Source organism: Papaver somniferum, unplaced genomic scaffold (genome assembly GCF_003573695.1).
Source record: "Papaver somniferum cultivar HN1 unplaced genomic scaffold, ASM357369v1 unplaced-scaffold_135, whole genome shotgun sequence".
In the NCBI taxonomy this organism is placed as follows: Eukaryota; Viridiplantae; Streptophyta; class Magnoliopsida; order Ranunculales; family Papaveraceae; genus Papaver; species Papaver somniferum.
This window is the reverse complement of record NW_020622713.1, coordinates 6,579,184-6,589,805: the sequence shown is the minus strand read 5'-3', so window position 1 is coordinate 6,589,805 and position 10,622 is coordinate 6,579,184.

Sequence of the window (10,622 nt, the reverse complement as noted above, 5' to 3'; positions counted from 1 at the left end):
AAATGATTTTTGTATAAGGTATGGGGACTTGGGGACTAAACCCAAGCCTAAATGGAAAATACCCATGAGAAAGGAATGACGAATAAGGGATTAAGAAAGAAGAAGGAGGTCGTATTAAGGAATGGCTAAGAGAGGTTAGGACATGTGTCATGATGTAGTAAAAATGAGGGATTTTAGGAAAGCCTATATAAGAAAGGACAAGTTACAATAGAATGTCAACTCTCTCTCCTACTGTTCTTAGTATAGTGAGGTCATTTGGTGTGACGAGGACGGGTAGAACCTAAAACCGAATTCACCCCTCAACACTAGACATAGAAGGAAGACCTGCTTTTATTAGTAAACAAATAGATTGTGAAATTTATTTACAAGCCCTTTTCTCGTAATTAGAACCATTAACCTATTAAAGTAGAAATTTAGAGTGAAGAATTTAGACATAGTCATCTATTAGAATCTAATTCACCATAGTGAGCTTAAAGACAATCATATTATGAAATAGAAATTAGTCTTTTGGAACCTAGAGCTGCAAATTATATGATTTAGTTGTTTCATTTCTTTTTGCTTTGAACTCATTTAAAATGAGTTAGTTTTCGCGCGTTTGTAAGTATGAGCAGTACTTGCACTTAGACGAGGGATATTATTCTTCTTTATAAGGTGGGGAATTTTGAAGTTCAGAATGACGGTTTGGTTTTCGAGGACGAAAATGATATAAGGTGGGGAGAATGTACGGACCCTCAAGAACGTCAACGCTATTAGACTAGTCAAGAGATGATTTAGCCGTTAATAACTCGATTAATCAAATATGAATAACAATTAATAAAAATAATCTAATAATAATTTGTAAACAAAATTAGTACCATTAGATAGACCTCGAAAATTTACGCGAAATGGACTACAAGAACGCGCAAATTGGATACCAGACGAAGAAGATATTATCATTTTTGACTAAGAGTTATCTCTTCTTTTTAACTCTCTGTGTCACCTAGTTGTGAAGATAGGAAGACAGTGAGGTGCAGACAAGAAGTTAGTAAGAGAAGCAGGAGGTGTTGGTTAAGAGAGAAAACAGAGAGATGGAGGGAAGAGTGATAAATTAGTTTGGTAATAGGTTATTATCAACTAAAAACCAAGGAAGTAGACATTAAAGAAACGGATGGGGTTTTCTTTTTAGAAAGGATAACAAGAGGGATCACTTACACATATATGTACCTACAGAGAGAGATTATGATTCCTACATTTTGTAGTTTGATCATTTAAGAAGAAGAGGAAAAAGTGATGTAATTATAATTAATTGATTTCATGCATGATGATGATTGGAAATGATCATGGAACATTCTTTAAAAGCCAAGGTAACTCCCTGAAATGATTCTAGCATATTATTGATGAATTGGGTATGTGTTTTTATAAGGAATAGTCTTAAATAAATCCATGTTAGTTATAGTGAAAATCATGATTTTATGTAGTGGTATTTGTTTCACTGGCCTATATGTATGGACTTAAATAGGTACTTTAGAGACATAATTAGATACAACTCTATAAATGATATTTGTAATACATTGGGTGGTGATTATGTTTATATAAAGTACACCCAATATTTCGTTTAGGCAATCTGTATGGACTAACTCCAATATAATTTCAAGAGAATCAACTATACAACCAGACTCAATCAAGGAAAATATATCCAAGAGTTATATCTCAATTTCTCAAATCAATCTGCAATCGAACAGGTAGAAATCTGTGAGCCGAATTAATAAGAGAAATAACTTGGATGGTACCAAAGACCAATATCCAAGCGTCAATCAATTTCAATCAACAACCAAAGGCTGAATTCACAAATTTATTGAACTACGCACAACCTGTGATATTTAAATTATATAAAAATATAAGGCGGAAAAGAAATAACGCAGTGTTGATGGTGGTTTTTAGCTCAGGGTTAAAACCGTAAAACCTTACACCTGGCATGACGTCACTACCACCACTGACACATTTATTGAACCATTTAACACGCCTACGTAAAAATTAACGGGGTACCTTTTCTTTTTTTACTAATTAGAGTTCCGATAGACTTACCACACCACTGTGCCAGCAGCATGCCAAACATGCCAGCCACACCACCGTGCCAGCAGCATGCCAAACATGCCAGCCGCACCACCGCGCCAGCAACGTGCCAAACATGCCAGCCGCACCACCGTGTCAGCAGCATACCAAACATGCCAGCCACACCACCGTTCCAGCCACGTCTCCACGCCAAGGCATGCCAATCATGCCACTTGCACGTACCGTGCAATCTTTGCGCCAAGGCATGCCAATCATGCCACTTGCACGTACCGTGCAATTTATGCGCCAAGGCATGCCAAACATGCCACATATTCCAAACGCACATACCACGCACTCTTTGCACGCCAAAGGCATACCATGACAGCCGTACCACCAAAATCTAACCTTGGCCATGCTGCCATCCCTCCCGAATTCTTCCTGGTTTTTACTGTCGGTCTGTTTTAACCACCCAAATGAACTCATAACCTAAATATTCCCTCGTAAGGTGATATATAATTCTTTTCCAGTCAGATGGAGGGGCGGACGGTCAAAATCCGAGTCCATATGCGTATTCTACGGCGATTCTACTAAATGGCGCTAATTAGGGTTTCGGTATGCCAAACCCTTGGCCCCACCATGCCAAGCCAACCGCACCTTGCCTTGGCCCTAGCCATGCTGGCCGACCATGTGCCAACGGCATGCCAAGCCCTTGGCCCCACCATGACAAGCCAAACGCACCTTGCCTTGGCCCTAGCCATGCTAGCCACACCATGCACTCATGGCATTCCAAATCCGCGGCCCCACTATACCACGCTGGTCGTCCCTACGCGGCTACCAAAACGAAGGCGTGCAACAATCAACGGTCTCCCTTCAATTCCAGGAGCAAATCCTATCCGTCCAAGGTTACCAGACAACGCATGGTAACCTTTGACCCAAAACCCTAGTTTGGCCACACCAAACCGCGCCAAGGCATGCCATGCCACCCTGTTGGACTTCCCTATGCGGATACCAAAGCGAAGGCGTGCGACAATCAACGGTCTCTCTTCAATCCCAGGAGCAAATCCTAGCCATCCTAGGTTACCAGACAACGCATGGTAACCTTTGACCCAAAACCCTAGTTTGGCCACACCAAACCGCGACAAGGTTGGCATGCCATTGTTGGACTTCCCTATGCGGCTACCAAAACGAAGGCGTGCGATAATCAACGGTCGCCCTTCAATCCCAGGAGCAAATCCTAGCCGTCCAAGGTTACCAGACAACGCATGGTAACCTTTGACCCAAAACCCTAGTTTGGCCACACCAAACCGCGCCAAGGCATGCCATGCCAATGGCATGCCAACCTTGCCACGCCACCATGCTGGCCTTCGCTATGCGGCTACCAAAAACGAAAGCGTGCGACGATCAACGACTACCTTTCCTCTTAAGATGCAAAATCTCGACCGTCGAAGGTCACCAAGCCAGCAAGTCTCCCAAGCTCGAATTGCCAGGCGACAACAATATGCTACATGTTTTCCACGAAAAAATTCGAGACATCAACACATATCACAAACTGGGGGATCCTCTTTGGTTATTGGTTTGGCGGTTTACAACGTGCGGCGTATACTACGCACGTCATAAGGAAGTGTGATAACGATGAGGAGGTTAGTAAATACAGGGGGTAATGGTGAAACGCTCTCTTTTATGGGACATGAATTCCATGCGTTAACGGTTACCACCTCCTCCCATTTACTCACCCATTTTCTCCATTCCTTAATGAGACCAGAGTACGTTTCACTTCGACTTGTATAAATAGGTCTTACCTATTTCCACAGAACAACAAGTTCAGTCAGGAGCATACAACACTCAGAAAACATTTGCTATCTTTCCATCTGTTAGATTCCCACTTTCTGATACAAGTCGTAGAAAACAACTACTCTTCCAGAATCAACGATTCTGGTCTCAACACTTTCCTTGCTTCCCTCCCCAAAACCAACCCATTCTCCTTCACTTTGTGACCGAAGCAAGTCTGGAACGGTCATTTCTTGGTTTAGGCCGGACTTGTATAGATTGATCTCTCGAATCTAAAATACTCCCTTGCAGTACATTGTTTAGAGTTTAAATTCGTTTCTCACCCACACACCCGAAATTATCGAAATCAGCAGAAACCATTTTCACCCACAAACAATTGGCGACCACAGTGGGAGATTTATCTTTCGGTTACAATGTCAATTTTCGACCATCGATTTCATGCTTCGACCCAGACATCAAGACGGTAGAAGCAGGCGATCCGCTCAGGGATCGACGACTCAGTTACCGGACGACCCGATTATTAGTCTTGACACGACAAGGGATGACTGGGGACTTCCCAGAAGTTAAAATCAAACGATCTACTCAGGGATCGACGACTCGATCATCAAGTGACTTAGGGACGACTGGGGACTTTCCACAATCGCGGTGTTTCCCACGAAAGTCGGACTTGCACCTGACTCATTTTTCGTTAGCAGATCCAAAAAACCGAGTAAGTCTTGCCTAGAAAAAATACATGGTTTACTATTTCAAGTTTTCACGGGAATGATAAAACTGATAGCCACGTTATGTTTCATCCCATGTCATCTACCGACACGCAACGTTCATGTGTCCATATCTTCACTGGGATGTTTGTGTTACTTACAATCATAACCAAAAACGGCATCATCCCAAAAAAGTTCATCCATAATAATAATCCAAAACCCTCATAGGTAACACTTGTCTATCAACCCAAAAATCCAGAAAATCAAAACCATAAAAAAAAAAACGAAACAGAAGAATTTCAGAAGACAGAAGTGCATTCAAAGGAAGCCATTCAACGGTGTTTTTCTCTTCTCGAAAAAGGCGTCCTTCATCATTTTGAGGACCGCCTGTTTCATCTCCAACTCTTTGGACAACCTTTCGACCTCCGCTTCTTGTTGTTTGACCACGTCCGCGGAAGGACCTTCGGTCACCTCGGCCTGCAACTTTTGGATCTCAGAGAAACCATAACGCCCAGTTCTTCGTGGAATCAGTCACCTACCCGTACGTACCTACTTTGCATAATAACGATTACCAGTCACTATTCATGAGGTAGCCGACACTACTACGGTGATATTCAAAGAGAAGAACAAGTACTTCTACAAGTTTACGAATGACATACCAACGGCTAAGGTTTACACCAGTTTGGAAGAATAATATTTCTACATATTTATGGAAGGCATACCTATGGCTAGGGAATGCACCAACACAGGAAAACAAATTGGAAGAGAAACGTTGGAGTACAAACCTGGAATATGCTTGACCACTTTATTGCTACCGCGCCGTACCCAGCCAACAGTCTGCGCCACGCCAAGCCAACACCGTGCCAAGCCAGTGACCATTCCAAGCCGATCCAGCGCTAACATCTTGCATCTCCCCAGCACCAGCAACTTGCATCCTTCCAGCGCTTACAACTTGCATCATTACAGCAGCTTGCATCCTTCCAGCGTTGTTTCTGAACGCCCAGTGGAAGGGAATCAGCAATCCAATTTCATAACACGTAAAGATCAGGAATGACTTCTCCGAAATCGAGGCAAAGAAAATCAGCACCCCCCCTGAGTTCACAAAGACTCTCTTCTTGTCAGAAGCTGCATGATTTCCGGGGACTTCGCTCACAAAATCGTGCAGTCTATGATGAAACACTTATGTGAGATTCTGTAGGCGCGACATCAAGGCATATTTGCAGCCCTCAACCGCACTGCATCATGGAAGCAGCCGTTTCCAACCATAGAAGTCGTTCCCAAACCCCAACCTCTCTTGGAAAGCACGATTGATAGATGAAACTGGGGACTCCTAACCATTGTTCGCCTGAAGGGTGTCCAGTTTGATAGCACACTGATTAACGCATCCGCTCCGCTTCAACGTTCACCCCGACAGCTGCTTCGCTTCAATGCTCTCTCCAGCAACCGCTCCGCTTCAGCGTTATCTCCATAAGCCGCTCCAGGATCCGAAGCCGAAACTTTAGGGTTTGGCTTCCTAAGTTTCAACATCCTCTCCAAGAGCCGAATTTGCTTCAACGCCGCTTCTTCCTGCAAAGGGTCCTACCACCACGCTCCCCATGTCAAGGATCATGATCACAGCCAGCCAATCTTCGTAGTCATGGTCGCCTTTTGTTCCATCCCACCAAAGCTTGTGGTCATAGACAATTTGCTCGCTTACGCATCCAACCAATCCCTTTACTTCCATGGACAGTATCTTTCTAATCACATCTGCTGCCAAGAACTGTTGCCGCCAGTTTGTTGATACCAGCCAGAGTTTCACCATGGAAACAATCACTGTAAAGGTAACCCGTACTCCTCCATATTTCAATTGCACGTGGAAGAAGTAACAAAATCACAAGTACGAAAACACGATGGTGATATCCCTATCATGGTCAACCCACCGACCACCCAAGATAGAAACATGCAAACTACACCTGGGGACTGGGAATCTACACGGGATCCCTTCATTATCGAAGCTCAGAAGACACGATCAACCATCAAATCATGACCAGAAAAGCCTAAAACATACAGGAAATTCCTTATTCAATTACTCAAGAGCTCTGAAGGGAACATAAGGTCGAACAATCTATTTTAATGGAAGATCGAGGTCTTTCAAATGAGAAGTTTTATCAAAGATGTGAAACCGCAAGCGGGATGCTAATTGGTGAAACCCTAACTTCGCCGTGAATACAAAGAAGATAACAATAAGTCTGCAGAAGCATCAAGATGTCTATGCAACAAACAAAGGGGAAACTGGTCATCAAAAGCAGACGCATGAGTTTCCAACTCCTCTGTCATAGCTTCTCCAAGAACTTTCCCCAACAATCTCTCGGGCAGCAAAGGTTCCATCCGAAAGAAGCATCAGTAGTAGCCGACACCTCAACATCCCACCTGGAAACGGTCTCAGCGACAACAACATCCGTCTTCTTCCCGACATCCGCTTCAACAGATGACCCAGCATAGGACACCATGACTCACCCAACGTCACCAACAACAGTTCCGTTGTCCGCTCCGTAAGTTGTTTCAATTTCATCGTCAACCGCAGCGTCATCTTCCTCGAAAAGCTCCTCAACAACCTCTTGAAGAGGATTCTCTGATTCATCCGCATCGGAATCAAGGACTATGGCACCGTCTTGGACAGGGAAGTTACGACGGCCTTCTCCTACAAGTTTTACAAACTCAGTTTTCTGCCGTTTCAACCGAGAGGCGGACCGTTCCGCCTTAGCACTTGGTCGTGAAGAAATTTTGTTACACTGAAGCCTCTCAATGCACTGGGATACTTCGTCATCTTCCCACTCTTCCTCCATGTTCACCGAAGCCAAGAGGGTCTGGACACACACCCGCACCTCGCCTAGATAGGAATAAGGTATTTCCCGAATAATTTTGGCAGCTTCAGGGAACAGAGATTCAATTCTATCTAATGCCTCCTCATGAGAAGAAAACTGGTTTTTGCCGATCCCAAAATTTATCTCTGAAGAGTTAGGGGTCTGATCATCGCTGGAAGATCCCATTACGCGCTACAAAACCAAAGAAAATGATAAGTTTTCACCCTGTCTGCACCGGCAACCTACATAAGAAAGAAGACAAAATGGGAAACCAGTAGAAAACACGAGACGATACCTGTGAAAGAAGATGGGCACGATTTGAAGATGACATGTGCGAACGAGGGATCCAAGATCATCTCTTATAAACAACAGGGAAATAAGGTCCCGAAAATGAAAGACTTCTACCAGTCGTGAATTAAGGCGTGACATCAGATTTTTAATTAAACCCATTCTACCATCAAATATGAGGAAAGCTTCACATCTGTCCATACAAGATGATTAGGTTTTGGTGAGAAACGCGGAAAGCATAATACTTTCGGAATTTGAATAAGGAAATGATTTCCTATTTTGTCTAAGTAAGGAGGAGAAGCAATCGGGCCTGCGAAGACAAGCCACCACCGTGCCGAGTAGTCTGCACCTTTGCCAAACAATCCGCGCCTTCCCCGCGCCAGCACCTTTCCGAGCATTCAACACCTTTGCCAAACAATCCACGCCTTTCCCGCGCCAGCACCTTGCTGAGCAGTCTGCACCCTTGCCAAGAAGTCCGCGTCTTTCCCTTGCCAAACAGTCTGCGCCTTTCACTTTCCAACGCCTTGACCAGGCAGTTCGCACCCTTGCCGAGCAGTCTGCACTCTTGCCAAGAAGTCCGCGCATTTCCCGCGCCAGCGCCGTGCCAAGCAGTTTTCACCTTCACCAAGCAGTCCGCGCCTTTGCTATGCCAACACAATGCTAATTCAACGTCCGTTTCAATCTAATCAATGCTAACGCTTTCCTTTCACTCCAAATATACGCTAGCGGCTCCGCCTCGCGTTCCGAAACCTAGCCCTGAAGACGCTCAACCATGCTAGATTAAAACCAACAGCTTGTATATCAACCAACCTCCATCACTCCGCAGCCTGACCGGTAGTGCCACAAGCAGGATTTACGCAAAGATGCCAGGCACAAGGATCACGAATTCTACTTACTTATCGAAAAAGGTTAGACGAATCTTCCTGAACCTCTTTCATGACTTACTGTCTCGGTTCTGTCTTTGTCTGTCACCATCTTATGCTTACCTCGCAACAATGCCCCTGTTCCGAGCTAAACGGGGGACTTAATGTTGATGGTGGTTTTTAGCTCAGGGTTAAAACCGTAAAACCTTACACCTGGCATGACGTCACTACCACCACTGACACATTTATTGAACCATTTAACACGCCTACGTAAAAATTAACGGGGTACCTTTTCTTTTTTTACTAATTAGAGTTCTGATAGACTTACCACACCACTGTGCCAGCAGCATGCCAAACATGCCAGCCACACCACCGTGCCAGCAGCATGCCAAACATGCCAGCCGCACCACCGCGCCAGCAACGTGCCAAACATGCCAGCCGCACCACCGTGTCAGCAACATACCAAACATGCCAGCCACACCACCGTGCCAGCCACGTCTCCACGCCAAGGCATGCCAATCATGCCACTTGCACGTACCGTGCAATCTTTGCGCCAAGGCATGCCAATCATGCCACTTGCACGTACCGTGCAATCTATGCGCCAAGGCATGCCAAACATGCCACATGTGCCAAACGCACATACCATACACTCTTTGCACGCCAAAGGAAAACCATGCCAGCCGTACCACCAAAATCTAACCTTGGCCATGCTTCCACCCCTCCCGAATTCTTCCTGGTTTTTACTGTCGGGCTGTTTTCACCACCCAAACGAACTCAAAACCTAAATATTCCTACGTGGGAGATATAGAATTTTTTTCCGGTCGGATGGAGGGGCGGAACGTCAAAATCCAAGTCCGTATGCGAATTCTACGGCGATTCTAGTAAAGTGCGCTAATTAGGGTTTCGGTATGCCAAACCCTTGGCCCCACCATGTCAAACCAACCGCACCTTGCCTTGGCCCCACCATGCCAAGCCAAACGCACCTTGCCTTGGCCCTAGCCATGCTAGCCACACCATGCGCTCATGGCATTCCAAATCCGCGACCCCACTATACCGCGCTGGCCTTCCCTACGCGGCTACCAAAACGAAGGCGTGCAACAATCAACGGTCGCCCTTCAATCCCAGGAGAAAATCCTAGCCGTCCAAGGTTACCAGACAACGCATGGTAACCTTTGACCCAAAACCCTAGTTTGGCCACACCAAACCGCGCCAAGGCATACCATGCCAATGGCATGCCAACCTTGCTGCGCCACCATGCTGACCTTCCCTACGCGGCTACCAAAGCGAAGGCGTGCGACAATAAACGGTCGCCCTTCAATCCCAGGAACAAATCCTAGCCGTCCAAGGTTACCAGACAACGCATGGTAACCTTTGACCCAAAACCCTAGTTTGGCCACACCAAACCGCGCCAAGGCATGCCTTGCCAATGGCATGCCAACCTTGCCGCGCCACCATGCTGGCCTTCCCTATGCGGCTACCAAAACGAAGGCGTGCGACAATCAACGGTCGCCCTTCAATCCCAGGAGAAAATCATAGCCCTTCAATCGCATGGTAACCTTTGACCCAAAACCCTAGTTTGGCCACACCAAACCACGCCAATGCATGTCATGCCAATGGCATGCCAACCTTGCTGCGCCACCATGCTGGACTTCCCTATGCGGCTACCAATAACGAAAGCGTGCGACGATCAACGACTACCTTTCCTCTTAAGATGCAAAATCTCGACCGTCGAAGGTCACCAAGCCAGCAAGTCTCCCAAGCTCGACTTGCCAGGCGACAACAATATGCTACGTGTTTTCCACGAAAACATTCGAGACATCAACACATATCACAAATTGGGGGATCCTCTTTGGGTATTGGTTTGGCGGTTTACAGCGTGCGGCGTACACTACGCCCGTCATAAGGAAGTGTCATAAGGATGAGGCGGTTAGTAAATACAGGGAGTAATGGTGAAACGCTCTCTTTTATGGAACATCAATTCCATGCGTTAACGGTTACCACCTCCTCCCATTTACTCACCCATTTTCTCCATTCCTTAATGAGACCAGAGTACGTTTCACTTCGACTTGTATAAATAGGTCTTACCTATTTCCACAGAACAACAAGTT